Raw genomic sequence first — 16,978 nt, forward strand, 5'->3', positions numbered from 1 at the left:
TGCCCCGGTTTCTCCCATAACAAGCTAAGGACAAAACCTAGAATCCATCTTATTTTCACCCCATGTGACTGAAAAGGAGTGTTGGTGGGGGCAGGAAACATCACTGACAATGGCTAGTGTGGAAGAAAAACACCAAAACAAACTATAAAAGGGTATTAACTCAATGGGTTTAAATTACAAGAGATTTCTCTTTTGTAAAATGCAACACAGACTCACACCCAACTGTGTTTCACTATCTCATTATGCAATTATGGGGGCTACTAATGGTTTATATACCCTTAGAAAAAAAATAAGTTTCACAGAAAAAAAGAGAGTAGTAGAGATTTTTAAATGGGTAATATGTTGTTGACATTATCACAGATGTTATTTTTAATGAACAAGAGTACTAATGTATTTCACTCTTCCAGATCACACAAGTACAAAGGAGCACCACTGTTAGCCTATTTTTAATAACTATTTTCTTAATATATTCTCATGAAATTCCTACAAGTGTATATGTTTATCCCTGACATAATATGGACTACTTCATTAGTTTTCCATGAAATTTAAAAACCTCCTGCATTATACTGCTTCATATTGGACTGATAGCCACCATATGCTTCAGTCATTAAAAAGAACAGTCTGCACCACACCATAAGTAAAGCTAATGCCTACCTCTAAGCAATAAGTAATTAAAATGAATACTAAACATTTGCTTTACAGCATGTTTTTCTTCTCTAAATTATGATTTTTGCAACATTTTTAATGGCTTTCATTTTTATTGCATTGCAAAAGTGAGATCATATTCTTCGTATGTACTTCATTATCTCATCTGATTGGGTTTTAATTCCTGCAACATACAACAAAGGTTGATGTGCCTTTTGCAATTTGAAAACTGTGGTTGCATGCTGAGAATAATTAGCTTCACTAAGGCAGAACAAATGATTTCTTTGCAAAACACCAAGTCTGTGTTTCAACAGATAATTGTAGAATACCCAAGTTATCTTGGGACTTACAGTATAGTGGTTACTTTGAGTTTAATTAATATTTTTGTAATCTTAATTCCCTAATAACTATGTGACCCAGGGATTATCATAAAGAGTGTTGTTTTTGAAATCTGGAGTTGAGGAGACTTTCTCAGATTGGTTCATTTGAGTTGTCAGTTTTCATTAAAATACTTATGAAAAATATTAATATTATTTATATCTAGTCATAATTTATGCAAAATTTCATTATTGGCTGTGGCTACCAGAATGGTAGTAGGCTATCTTTCCTGCCCAATTCACCCTGAAATGTTGAAGATATTTTATGAATCTAATAGAGAAACACTTAAAAGTAACCAGATTAGTTGAGTTTTCTACTTAATTTTACTGAGATAATATAAATGTAGCAATTAAATCCCACAAGTCAATTTAAACTAAAGAGAACTCATTTAGTAATAGCAACAACAGAGAAATCTATAATTTCTTGTAATTAAGAGGTTAATCTTCTTTAAACCAGTAAAATCTGCACTGAAAGCTTCATTCAACTGTTTATATTTTAGTTAAGATTCTTATTGAGTTAAAGATTACTGCAGCACCTTAAGTGGAAACATTAAACAGAGTTCACTACACAGCAAAAAGGTCATGAATGCATACTGCTCTGAAATTAAACCTTACTTTCATTCCCTACATGGCTGCAGGAAACTTAAGCTGCTGCTGAATTACAGAGCCATCTAGTATCTTATAGTTCCAGTTATCAATGGCCTGACAAGTCTAATTCCAAGCAAGACTCCTTCAACTACTCCAACCTCACTACAATTAGATTCACTACAATTTAGATTCATCCTCTAAAATGTCTCTGGAATAAGCAGGTAGATACAAGCTTTAAATGTTTTAAACTTTATAGTCTAGATTGACTTCTATGGCATCGTTGGCAGATAGACAATGAAACTATTATCAAATTAAGTTTCATTCTATATCTATAACTTTAATCCTAAATATTAACAAGCTTGTTATTTATTTGATTGACACAGAAGGTGCTTTTAAAACCTAAGAAATTATTCTCCTTTCCTTGCTTTGAGACTACTGAATCACAAAAAAGTTTAGTACCTTTTGTAAAGTGAGTTTTATATTCAAAATTGTAACTCTGACTACAATTTTGAAATGCAAACAGACTGTGTTATATAGATGCTCTTAATATATCTACAAGTTGTTAATGTGCACACCAGCCCAGTTAGCAAATACAATAAAAGGAATGAAAATTACTTGAAGATTATTGAAACAACAGTGAGGAAAAAAAAAAAAAGGATTCAGCAAAACAAACTTGAATTCAGACTATGAAATTCAAGGAGTATTAAACTGTTTGCCAAAGAACATTGCTTTATTTTTATTCAACTTTTTAGAGACTGTTTATCTGAAAACGTGTTCTTTACATGCCCAAGCACCACACCACTGAGGTTTCCAAATTAACTTTTGCAGTAAATTATTTTGATTAGAATCAAGGTATTATATCTTGGAATATTTAAAATATTCATATTTCACTTAGATTTAGAGACACAAAACTATAAAACTCACTTTCTCCTAGTAATAGCTTTCAAGTAAAGTCCTTTTCCTTTTTGTTTGGCAAGCATGTAACTTTGCTATTGCTTTTTTTCCCTTCTCTCACTCAATTCCATCTCTGCCTTGTACTGGTTAGATCAGGTTCAAAATTATATTTATTTCATTTAATAAATATGAATTCAAAAGAGGGTTAAAAATAGGAATGTTCACTGAAATACTGTACCATTACAGTAAAAGTTAATTTTTGCTGCAAATCAAGTTTAGTTACCTTAGCAACCCTTTTATTTTTTATTTTTTAACCCTTTATTTTAAAAGTTCAAAGTCAACAAACTCTATTAAGAGAATATAATTGGAAAACCATGGCAATTTACTACTAAAAATATCATGATGCTGAAATAATTTAATCATGTGTTTAGAACTAGTGATGCCACTGACAAATTATTAAGGTTTCATATAAAAAGTTGATGGTTACTGCTCAGAAGTACTTAAGTGACAGTAAAAGTGGGACTGTGTTTTTTCATATGTGGTAAGAGAAGACTGATCTCGTTGTAAACCAGTGAAAGGATATAGTAAGAAATATTATTTTATCCCCTATAAAGTAGTAAATATCACCAAAATGCTTCACTTTTTATGTACTAGTTGGGGTATCCAATCTTTCTACCATTTAAAATCAAATATTAACCAATATTTAAGTATACAAATTACACCCTTCCCACTCTTGCTTCCACCTGATTTACAGAAATATATTTTATTTTAAATAAAACAATGCAGACAAATCATACTAATGGAGAAAAACAGCCTGATATGAAGCTGGATGGAGGAGCAGAGTCTTGTGACAAGACATATTCTTTCACCAATTTCCCTAAATTCACTTACAATTTAATGTAATTAACATATGGAGTTATTAATATATCATTTGGATTTGCATTATTTTCCTTGTTTCATTTGAAGCCAGCACAATACAAAGATATAACAGTAATAATTAAGATTTCACTTTTTCCTCGGGATTGCTTTGGGAATTCTGGGTCTTTCGTGATTCCATATAAATGTTAGGATTATTTGCTCTAGTTCTGTGAAAAATCTCATGGGTAATTTGGTATGAATCACATTAAATCCATAGATTGCTTTGGGTAGTATGGCCATTTTAACTATATTAATTCTTCCAATACAAGAGCATAGAATATTTTTCCATTTCTTTGAATCATCTTCAGTTTTCTTTATCAGTGTTTCATAGTTCTCAGCATATAAGTCTTTCACCTCCTTGGTCAGGCTTTTTCCTAAGTATTTTATTTACTTTCTCTTTCTGATATTTAATTGTTAGTGTAAAGAAATGCAACTGATTTCTGTATGTTAATCTTGTATCCTGCTACCTTGCTGAATTTATCAGTTCTAATAGTTTTTGTGTGAAGTCTTTAGCATTTTCCATATAGAGTATCATGTCATCTGCATATAATGACAATTTTACCTCTTCTCTTTCAATTTGGATACGTTTTTATTTCTTTTTCTTGTCTGATTGCTGTGGCTAGGACTTCCAATACTATGTTGAATAAAGTGGTGAGAGTCGGCATCCTTGTCTTGTTCCAGATTTTAGCAGAAAGGCTTTCAGCTTTTCACCACTGAGTATTATGCTGGCTGTGGGTTTGTCACAAATAGCTGTTATTATGCTAAGATATTCCCTCTATACCCACTTTGGGGAGAGTTTTTATCATGAAGGGATATTGAATATTATATCAAATCTCTTCTCTGCATCTACTGAAGTGATCATGTGGTCTGTTCTTTTTTTTCATTGATGTGGTGTATCAAATCAAACATACTCATTGATTTGAGTATGTTGAGCCATCCTTGTGACCCTGGGATGAATCCAACTTGATCATGGTGAATGATCCTTTTTATTGTGCTGTTGGATTCATTTTGCTAATATTTTGTTGAGGATTTCTGCATTCATATTCATAAAGGATACTGGCCTGTAACTTTTTTGGTAATGTCTTTGTCTCGTTTTGGTATCAGGGTAACAGTGGCTTCATAGAATAACTTTGCGAGTGTTCCCTTCTCTTCAGTCTTTTGGAAGAGTTTGAGAAGGATCAGTATAAGTTCTTCTTATACCAGAACAAAGTTGGAGGCATAGTCCTCCCAGACTTCAGACAATACTACAAAGCTACAGCAATTTAAAAAGTGTGGTATTGGCACAAAAACAGACATGGATCAACAGAACAGAAAGCCCAGAAATAAATACACATCCTACGGTCAATTAATCTTTGACAAAGGAGGCAAGAATATACAATGGAGAAAAGACAGCCTCTTCCACAAGTGGTGCTGGGAAAGCTGAAGAGCTGCATGTAACTCAATGAACTTAGAACTCTCCCTCACACCATACACAAAAATACACTCAAAATGGCTTAAGACTTAAATATAAGACATGACACCATAAAACTCCTACAAGAGAACATAGGCAAAAGATTCTCTGGCATAAATTGTAGAATGTTTTTTTAAGTCAGTCTCTCAAAGCAAAAGAAATAAAGCAAAAACAAACAAATGGGACCTAATTAAACTTAAAAGCTCTTGCACAGCAAAGGAAACAATAAACAAAATGAAAAGGCAACCTATTGACTGGGAGAAAGTATTTGCAAATGATGTGACCGACAAGGAATTAATTTCCAAAATATAAAAATGGCACATACAACTCAATATCAAAAAAACAAACAACCCAATCAAAAAATGGGCAGAAGATCTAAATAGACATTTCTCCAAAGAATACATACAGATGGCCAACAGGCACATGAAAAAATGCTCAATATCGCTAATTAGTAAAGAAATGTAAAACAAAATTATGAGGTATCACCTCACACTGGTCATCATCAAAAAGTCTACAAAAAAAAAAATGTCTACAAATAAATGCTGGACAGTGTAAAGGGAACCCTCCTACACTGTTGGTGGGAATGTAAATTGGTGTAGCCACTATGGAGAACAGCATGGAGTTTCCTTAAAAACACTAAGAATAGAGGTAACATATGATCCAGCAATCCCACTCCTGGGCATACATCCAGAGAAAACTAATTTGAAATGATACATGCACCTTAATCGCTATTTACAATAGCCAAGATACGGGGAGCAACCTAAATGTCCATCAACACATGAACAGATAAAGAAGCTGTGGTATATATATACTCAGCCACAGAAAAGAATGAAATAATGCCATCTGCAACAACATGGATGGACCTAGACATTATCATACTAAGTAAAATAAGTCAGACAGAGAAAGACAAATGCAATATGATATCACTTATATGTGCAATCTAATAAAAAAAGATACAAATGAACTTCTTTACAAAATAGAAACAGACACACAGGGGAAAGTGGCAGGGGGGATAAATTAGAAGCCTGGGATTAACAGATACACCCTACTATATATGAAAGAGATAAACAACAAGGTCTTACTGTATAGCACAGGGAACTATAGTCAATACCGTGTAATAACCTAAAATGGAAAAGAATCTGAAAAAGTGTGTTGTGTGTGTATATATATATATATATGTATTATATCTATACATAAAACTGAATTACTTCGCTGTACACCAGAAGCTAACACAACATTATGAATCAACTATACTTCAATTCAATAAAAAGGGTTTCACTAGAAATGTAGATGCAAAATTTTGAAATAAAATATTGGCAAATTCAGTTACTTGGTAGAGCAATAAAATACCACAATAATATTATTTAGAGTCATGCCCAGAATGCAAAGATGGTAGAATACTAGAACTTATATATAAGGACTTATATATTTTCCCATATGCCTAGGTAAAGAGAGACACATTCTAAGATCATAATATACCGAAAAGAAATTTGATAAAGTTTCTTATGAAAAACTTGATCCATATTTTCATAATGATAAAAGATACATATCACAAAGGAGATAAAAGACTCCTACCACAAAGCAATTATATTCTTCAGAAAACATTTAAATATATTCTCACTAAATGAGTGAACAAGATGCAAATGCCACTGTTGCCACTGAAATTTTATATTATTCTAAAAGTACAAGAAAATATAACTAAGAAAAAAGAAAAAATAAATGACTATTAGAGTGAAAATTATCAGTAACTAAAATTTATAATATTATATATCTAAGAAATCCAAAGATATCAATAGAAAAGTCTTTTAAGTGAATGAGAAGTCAAAAAATTAAATCTTTAATGTATAAAATGATCATTAATTTTATAAAACTAAGAATAATCAGTTAGAAAACATGATTAAAGGGATTCCTGTGTATAACTGATAAATGAGGTAAGCTAAAAACAAAAGAACTTGGGAATTAACAAGAGTTGTATAAGACAGAAAGAAAAAGCCAATTTGAATTTTTCTAAGGGGACTTTCCTAAATAAAGAAAAAAACTACCTATTTGAATGTAAGTAGAAAACTTTTCCCTAAGTCACTTTACATGCTCATTAATCCACTTTACACACATATTTTCCTTGCATTACTCCATATGATCAAGGGATAGTAAAATATGCAATAGGACATTCCTAAACCAGATAAGTGGATTCTAGCACTTAAATGGAAATATACAGCCTTGAAAACAGTCCTTGTAATAAAAAAGGAATCTGGTTATACAAGATAAACTTACATTTTAAAAACAACATGGGAGTGGCACAACTGGAGGTGTGCAAAACTGTGGGCCTGCACACAAATCACTGTATAGAAATTTTAAAACAAACAAAAATTTATTTGATAGCTTAGAATAGGACAAAAGGGACATTTCAAATCAGCAAAGAAGCAATGAAGAAAACAGGAAATGTTTGGACAAACTTCCAGCCATTTGGAAGTGAGGAATAATGAATCTCTCCTCAAACTTTAAAATAAATTACGGATGAATCAAAGACATAATCATGAATAAAAACAAAACTGTACAAGTACTGAAATAAAATGTGGGAGGATATTTCTATAAATTTCGTAAAAAGGCCTACGAAAGTCAAAAACTCAGAAGTCATAAAGAAGATATGTGGCTTCACCATAATTAATTATCCAAATAGCAAATAAAATAAAATAACCCACCAAAAATAATATCACACAACAAAGAAAAACTGGAAGAAGCTTTTTCTATACTTGCCTTCATTTTTTTTTAACATATAAAAGAGAAAATGTTTAACAATACTATAAGAAAGCGGATAAAGTTTGTTGATAAGCAGTTCACTGAAAGTGATATACAAATTTGCCAGGAGACAGGAAAAAATGTTCAACCATGTAACTTAAAATTGAAAATAGCAATAAGAAGCCAATTTTTTACCTATTATATTAGCCAAGATTCATATGTTTAATAACATTTAGTAGATGACTACCTATTATGTACCTAGCAATCCTTCTGGCGAAGAAGCACCATCCTCCCATCCTATAGCAATTCTGTCTATTCCATATTCTCCATGAGATAGTTAACTGCCCCATCATCCCCCGGTTCCAGGAGTAGCTACAGGCTGCTGTAACTGATACTGTGGATAAGCCTGCTCTCTCACACTCTATAGTAAGACCCTGTTTAGGTACAACATCTTACCAGTTTGGCAATATTCATTAAAATTAAAGGGGCAATATATCCTTTAATCAGTTGAACTTTTTAGAAATTTATCCTAAATATATAAGATATAAAAGATATAAGATACAAGAGACATTTTTTATTTTTGTCCTTTGAATTTTGTTTCAAAATAAGCAAGTACTATTTGTATGATTAAAAAAATCTATTTAAAAAAGAAAAACATGTAAAATTAAATCAGTAACAAGAGAATTAAAAATACAAGTAAAAAGAGCAATAAACAGAAATATAAATGCACAAAATAAAATTAGTGGTATTGGGGACAAATGATAGAAACATACAGAGGATACCACAAGAAAGGTCCTAACTGACATATAATGACCAAAGTGATGATAAGTAAGGTATCTCAATGGCATAGAGCCCATATAGCTCTCGAGGAGGAAACAGAGATGACTAGAACAAAATAAGTAGTTACATTTAGAAGAAAAGGGGAAAAAAATCTCCTAAAATTGAAAAAAAGGAGTCTCCATTTTGAAAGTCTTAAAATTTCTCCACAATAATTAGTGAAATGAAGATCCACTCAAAGAAATAACATACTCTAAGATTAAGAAGAAAAAAAAGCAAAACCTCTCAGCCTTTGACCATTGAATTAAAGAAAAATTTACTTGAACATATATTTGAATAACAAGATTTAAAGTGTAGACTTATTAACCACATATTGAACTTCCTACCCTAAATGCAGAAAATGTTTTGGATTTCCAGAAATATATTACTGTATTACTGCTATTACTCTTCTACTCTACAGGACACTGGAAGTTATTTTCAGGAGAAGTTAAACCAGCAAGATGGGGGGACACCAGGAGAAGTTGAGTATGGAAGTGAGGAACTCTATTGAAATGGGAAGACAAATGGATAGCTATATACTGAACTGGAAGACCTTCAATCCCCTCCCTTCATGAAACTCTGAAAACGCTAGAAACAGGGTATGTACTCACTCTCCAAGGAGACTTGAGGATACCTCTATGAGGAACGCCAATCCCAAAGCAAAGAACAATAGATACTGCTGTCTTCAATAAACAACACCTACAGAGTGCCTATAGAGTGTCCAATTTGACTTTTAGTACTTCATTCTTAAATGTCAACAGATAATTCATAGAGGAGCTTCTAAAATGAAAGACATAAACTAAAACACACACACATAATTTTAAAAAAGAAGGAAAAAGATAAAATGAAGAGAACAAAAAATAAAATCAATAATATTCAGAGAGAAGAAATGACATCAGGAAACAGAAACAAGAGGCTACAAAACAGAAAGAATCAACAGAGAAATAACACTTCAAACTTAAGAATATGGTAGTATAGTTTTTTTAATTAAAGTTTTACCAGGTTAAGAAATCTCCCAAAAAGAAGTAGTAAAATGAAGCTGAAAAACTTATTTTCTAATTGGCACTTTACTAAGTAGGACAGTCCTTAAAGAATAAGAAATTATGAATAGTTTTACCAAGTACAAAAGTCTTCAAAACTCTTAAAGTGATGAAGAATTCAAGAAAACACAATTTTTGAATGTTTGTCTTATTTTCCCAGTTTTATTGAGATATAATTACTTATATCATTGTATTATTTTGAGGTGTACAACATGATGATTTGATATATGTATTTAGAAAACACAATTTCTGAAAAGAGAGAATGGAAATTATGAGGATGATGAACTATGAAGGCATCAAATTTTGTAGGACATTTTTCTCCTTCAAAGAAAATAACAAATATAGTAAAAATTGAACTTTACTTTTGATGGAAAATTTTAATGAGGGATCATACAATTTCTCCTCAATAAATTTTAAAGAAAATTTAGCCTTTCCTGTGACAAGATTCTGTAACTGTCTAGGTGCTTTGTTATTCATTCACAGCAGCCAAAGCTGTCTTCTCCTCTAAACTTTCTTCTTCAAGGAATGGGTGTTATTTGGCTCAAGAACTTTTCACAAGATAAACTCCACACTTTATAATAGGTACTTCCACTTAAAACCCACGTGAAAACACACAAACAGAACATGAAGTCTGAGTATCTATTTAGAGATTATCTATTCATACTTTCTAATACTTTGGCAACTTTAAATCATGTGCTGTGAGCCTATCAAAAAGTAGAAGAAACTAAGCTTTTACAGTTGACAAACATTAATCATCTCTTGATCATGGTTTCCATACTAAAGACTCTGAGGCAAAGGAGTGCATGTTAGACAAACACAGCAGTTTGTGTTTCAGAATTCTTAGCAGTAGCTAACTAGGTAAAGCTCACACAATAAGAAACTGAGGAATGTTGACACAAACATAGTTTTAGAAGCAAAATCTAGAACATACTGGCCTTACATACTGCCTAAGGCAAACCGCTGGATCAGTAGTAAGTCTGGGTTTAGAATTTGGTCCTTTAATTTTGCAAGACTATCCTGTCTAGGATTGAAGCAAACCAACCGGTGAATTCTTAGACCTGCAAATTATATACAGCAACAAAAAAATGTTATATGCCCTGTGGACTTCCAAAATTTTATTTTGCCATACTTTATTTTTGGACAGTAGCTTTAAATGTACTACATTTTTACAACTCTTAAAAATACTCCTGGTGTTGGTATCACAAAGGACTTTTCATTCTCAAAGACAACAAATTGTATTTCTTCACATTACAATTATGTTAGGAACAGAAGACAAGTTTCTTTTTCAATGTTTCTTGAGTTTAGTTCAAATAATATTTTCTGTGAAGTATAGTTATCTGCATAATTTTAAGCATTTCCATCTTTTGCCTTTTCATTTTGGTTTTATCAGCTCTTATTCCCTTCAAAAGAAAAAATAAAACACACACTTTATTACTCACACTTTATTACTCACCAAATACTGTTAACAGCCTATGGTTACTAGGAAAGTAGCTATTTGTAAGGCTGATAAAATTCAGTTCATGCTGCTTAGACAACACAGCATGAACCGGTTCATGGGAAGTAAGTCTTTGCCTAAGGGTTTGCTAAAGAGGTTTCATGGGCTATTGAGCTATTTCCGGTTATATTTTGGAATGTGGTTAAGCCCCACGGTTCACTCATTTCCCAACATGTTTCTTAACATTCAGAGGGAATGTTTGGTAGTATCATTACCTTTTTAATCATAGCAATAAAGGGAAGAAGATTCATACCTTATTGTTCTTTGGCAGGTCTACAGAAAGATTGAGATTTATTATCTTTACAACTGCATCTAAGATGATTTTCTCAAAATAATAAAAAATGGACAACTCATCTACACAGACTGTCATCTATATAGAGCGCTATCAAGACTCTCAAGTGACTGGCTTCTTAAATTATCTGCAATCTTCATTATTCACATCCACTGGAGGATTCCTCTAATTATCCCAGACCTTACCTCTTTAGATGCCAGTATTATATACTAAGGTCAATTAAGATGGACATTACATTTCTTGCCCAGCCAATGCCAAAGTACATCAGACAAATATGAGACAACTATGTTGAATGCCTATAGAGATCCGACTTTGTCAACTAGAATCTATAATTAATTAATTCTGGCATTTGTTTTATAAACTTCCTCCAAGATTCTGTGTAAGTTTCCTGGTAAACAAAATTTTATGATACCTGATCTCAAGGAGTTCATAATATGTATCTGTACTCTCAAACATTCAGTGTGTGCTGCCTAATAAGACCAGGTGGTTTCTTCATTATACTTTATTTTGAGGTTTTTTTTTTTTTTTTTGGGAAACTATTTTTAAAATGCCATCCCAAACATCTGTGCACCCACAGCAAAACTGAAAATCAATAACATTTTGTCATATTTACTTAGTAAAGAAATATTTTTACTTAGTAAAGAAAGAAAATCATATAAATGGAATTTGTTTTGCAGACCCAATTCCATTCCTTTCCCTCCTACTAATCCCCACCAACAAGCACAGTCATCAGTTTAGTGGGGACCAGGGTCTCACTGTATCCCCCAGGCACTTGCCATGGCCCTGACTCAGAACTGCCAGCAGCTGTATCTCTTTGCCTACTGTTATCTTTGACCACTAGAGCCCACCCATCCCGGTACATCAGGCCGTAAGTACCAAGAAATAAGCCCCTCTCCTCCCCTGCAGCAGCCCTTAACAAGCAACTGATCAATGCTGATACCCCTGGTCCCTTAAGTGAGCCTGTTCACACAGTCTACCAGAGCTCTCCAGCAGGACTGTACTTATTCCAGTTATTCACAGTTGTCAGTCACTTGATAACACATACTTTACTGTCTTTCTTCTCTTTCCTGTTTCATTTCTCCACCCCGCATTGGTATTCGCTGAGATCCTCTCCCCAAAAAACTATCTGCATTTAAAGCCTTGTCTCAGGGTATGCCTCTGTGCAATCCAAATTATTATATTTCCCAGTCTATGTTAACACAGATGATGACTCATGTTTGTTCACTTTAAAATCTATTGCATAAACATACCGTATTTTATGTATGAATTTTGGTTTTGCTGGTCATTTAGATTGGTATTAAATACAAGGCTGCCTTCAATATCTTTGTATACTATCCTTGGGCACACAGGCAAGTTTCTCTCCATTAAACACCCTTATGTGATATTACTGCTTCATCACAAGCATGCATATCTTCACTTTATCGGATGCTGCCAAATTATACTCCAAAACATTTAATAAAATTTTATTCCAGCAACAACTGATTTCATAAGATTTAAAAATTTTTTCAATCTCATTTTTTCTACATATTTCTTCAAAGAATCAACAAATCAGAATTAATCATTTGTTCCCCTAGAGAAAGTGGAAAAAAATAGAGACTTCTGTGTGTCCAAGAAACAAGAACCAAGTTGAAAATTAGTACTCACATGAATTAAATTAGAAACAACTCAAGGGACATAAATGTATATGAGAAAATATGTATATATAAAATTACATGTGCTTATACTATAATTAAGTACCATTATATGTTCTATAACTAGGCAATATAAATGTATTTGTATATCTATAAATCAATGTAGCTATAAAATTTACATATCTTCATCATCAATAATGTACACCAAATACGCTCCTTATGTGCAATCAACAAGTATAGAATATGATGTGAAATTGCCATTTTCCTAAAATAGTTTCCTTTAAAGGCCCAAATAGCTTCAAATAGTGATTGTTTACACAAAGACTCTCATGACCTAGGAGAAAAGAAGTGCAAATAGAAAGGAACTAAAACTGAGGAACTTGAGGATAGATAGGTCATAGCAGGAATCACTACAAAACCAAGAATTATGGAAGTCATGGTTACAAAACATTGGTGAATGTTCTCAAACAACAAAATGTGTGGATCTGTCCAGGGTCAATTACTTCTAAATAATAGTACTGGTGGTGTATTCTTGCATTTCACCTTTTTCTTTTCTGGAAAGCTTTTTCAAATTATGAAACTGCTTTACCAGAATCAAAAACACTTTTAGGTTATTTATTTTATTAAGTTATCCTTCATGTATCATACACAAAGGTAATTTAAAATAAACCATACTTATACTCCATACACTCTTAACATTCACATAATCCAGTGAAATTCTAAATAAAAATAAATTTGGCAAAAGAGTAATTGAAATGATATGATTTCAATTTTCTTAAATGCACTGAGGCTTATTTTGTGGCCTACCATCTGATCTATCCTGGATACTGTTCCATGTGCATTTGAAAAGGATGTGTATTATGCTGTTTTCAGATGGAATGCTCTATAAATATGAATTAAGTCCACTTGGTCTAGTGTGTTATTTAAGGCCTGTGTGTCCTTATTATTTTCTGTCTTGATGATCTGCCCATTGGTGTAAGTGAGGTGGTAAATTTCCCTACTATTACTGTGTTACTGTCAATTTCTCCTTTTATGTCTGTTAAAATTTGCCTTATATATTGGGATGCTCCTATGTTGGCTGTGTGTGTACATATACATACATATATATATATGAACAATTGTTATAGCTTCTTCTTGGATTGATCCCTTGATAATTATGTAGCGTTCTTCTTTGTCTCTTGTAACAGTCTTTATTTTACTTATTTATTTTTTTCAGTCTTTATTTTAAAGTCTATTTGTTGTCTGAAATAAGTATTGTTACTCTGGCTTTCTTTTGATTTCCATTTGTGTGGAATACCTTTTTCTATCCCCTCACTTTCAGTATGTATGTGAGTCTCTTACAGGCAGCATATACACGGGTCTTGTTTTTGTATCCATTCAGCTGTCTTTTGGTTGGAGAATTTAATCCGTTAACATTTAAGGTAATTATTGATATGTATGTTATTACTGCCATTTTGTTAATTGTTTCTTGCCACTTTTATTCCACATAGTTTTGGAAGTCCTATCCACAGCAATCAGAGAAGAAAAAGAAATAAAAGGAATCTAAATTGGAAAAGAAGAAGTAAAACTGTCACTGTTTGTAAATGACATAATATTAAACATAAAAAATCCTAATGATGCCACCAGAAAACTACTAGAGCTCATCAATGAATTTGGTAAAGTTGCAGTATACAGAATTAATATACAGAAATTGAATACATGATTCAATTTCTATACACTAACAACAAAGTATCACAGAAATTAAGGAAACAATACCATTTACTATCACGTCAAAAAGAATAAAATACCTAGCAATAAACCTACCTAAGGTCTTTAGCAATAAACCTAGCTAAAGACCTGTACTCCGGAAAACTGTACGATGCTGATGAAAGAAACTGAGGATGACACAAACAGATGGAAAAGATAAACCGTGTTTTTGGATTGGAAGAATCAATATTGTTAAAATGGCCATACTACCCAAGATAATCTACAGATTCAATGCAATCTCTATCAAATTCACAATGGCATTTTTAACAGAAATAGAACAAAAAATTTTTAGATTTGTATGGAAACAATAAATACCCCAAATAGACAAAGCAATCTTGAGAAAGAAGAACAGAGCTGGAGGTATCACACCCCCTGACTTCAGACTATACTACAAAGCTAGAGTAATTAAAACAGTATGGTACTGGTACAGAAACAGACACATAGATCAATGGAACAGGATAGAAAGTCCCAAAATAAACCCACACACTTATGGTCAATCTATGACAAAGGAGGTAACAATATACAATGGAGAAAAGACAGTCTCTTCAGTAAGTGGTGCTGGGAAAACTGGACAGCTACATGTAAAAGAATGAAATTAGAACATTCTCAACACCATATACAAAAATAAAATCAAAATGCATTAAAGACCTAAATGTAACACCGTATAATATAAAACTCAGAGGAAAAAACATAGGCAGAACACCCTCTGACCTAAATTGCAGCAATATTTTTTTTGGATCTGTCTCTTAGAGTATTGGAAACAAGAGCAAAAATAAACAGGTGGGACCTAATTAAACTTATAAACTTTTGCACAGCAAAGGAAACCATAATCAAAAGAAAGACAACATACACCCTGGGAGAAAATATTTGCAAAAGTTGTGACCAGTAAGTGCTTAATTTCTAAAACACACAAACAGTTCACATAGCTCAATATTTAAAAAAAAAAAAAGAAAGAAAGAAAGAACTGAATACAAAAACTGGGCAGAAGACCTAAATAATTATTTCTCCAAAGAAGACACATAGATGGCCAACAGGCACATGAAAAGATGTTCAACACTGCTAATTAGTAGAGAAACGCAAATCAAAACTACGAGGTATCACCTCACACTGGTCAGAATGGCCATCATCAAAAAATTTACAAATAATAAATGCTAGAGAGGGTGTGGAGAAAAGGGAACCCTCTTATACTGTTGGTGGGAATGTAAATTAGTGCAGCCACTATGAGAACAGTATGGAGGTTCCTTAAAAAAATAAAACTAGAGTTTCTTATATGATCCAGCAATCCCACTCCTGGGCATGTATCTGGAAAAGACAAAACCTCTAATTCGAAAAGATACATGCACCTAATGTTCACATCAGCACTATCTACAATAGCCAAGACACAGACACAACTAAGTGTCCATCAACATACGAATGTATAAAGAAAATGTGGTGTGTGTGTGTGTGTGTATATATATATATATATATATATATATATATATATATATATTCTCCAATGGAATATTACTCAGCCCTGAAAAAGAATGAAATAATGCCATCTGCAGCAACATGGATGGACCTAGACATTATCATACTAAGTGAAGTAAGTCAGACAGAGAGAGACAAATATCATATGATATCACTTACATGTGGAATCTAAAGAAATGATACAAATGAACTTATTTACAAAATAGAAACAGACTCAGAGACATGGAAAACAAACTTATGGTTGTGTAACGTGAAGGGGGGAGGATAAATTAGAGATTGAAAGATACACACTACTCTATATAAAATAAACAAGAATCTACTGTAGAGCAGAGGCAAGTATATTCAGTATCATGTAAATAACCTATAATGGAAAAGAATGGACATGATAAGAATACTTCTATGACATTTGGATAAAACAATGAATCCTCTATACACAAATATAATAGAAGTGCATCTGACATTATAAAAACAGGAACACTGCCAACTTTTTTTTTTTTTTTTTTTTTTTTGCGTACGTGGGCCTCTCACTGTTGTGGCCTCTCCCGTTGCGGAGCACAGGCTCCGGACGCGCAGGCTCAGCGGCCATGGCTCACGGGCCCAGCCACTCCGCGGCATGTGGCATCTTCCCGGACCGGGGCACGAACCCGTGTCCCCTGCATCGGCAGGCGGACTCTCAACCACTGCGCCACCAGGGAAGACCCTGCCAATTTTTTAAAACACTAACTGGGCATAAAGCTATTGCTTACTTATTAACACTTTGGATTTTATTAACAAAAATATCTAAGGCTGATTTTTATTAAGAGCACCTGGAGTTGGGGGGTTTGATTTGGAATGTTTAACTCTTGATAATGAGGTGGTTATCCAACACAACTAAAGCCGTCCA

This window comes from Orcinus orca, chromosome 9 (assembly GCF_937001465.1).
Source record: "Orcinus orca chromosome 9, mOrcOrc1.1, whole genome shotgun sequence".
In the NCBI taxonomy this organism is placed as follows: domain Eukaryota; kingdom Metazoa; phylum Chordata; class Mammalia; order Artiodactyla; family Delphinidae; genus Orcinus; species Orcinus orca.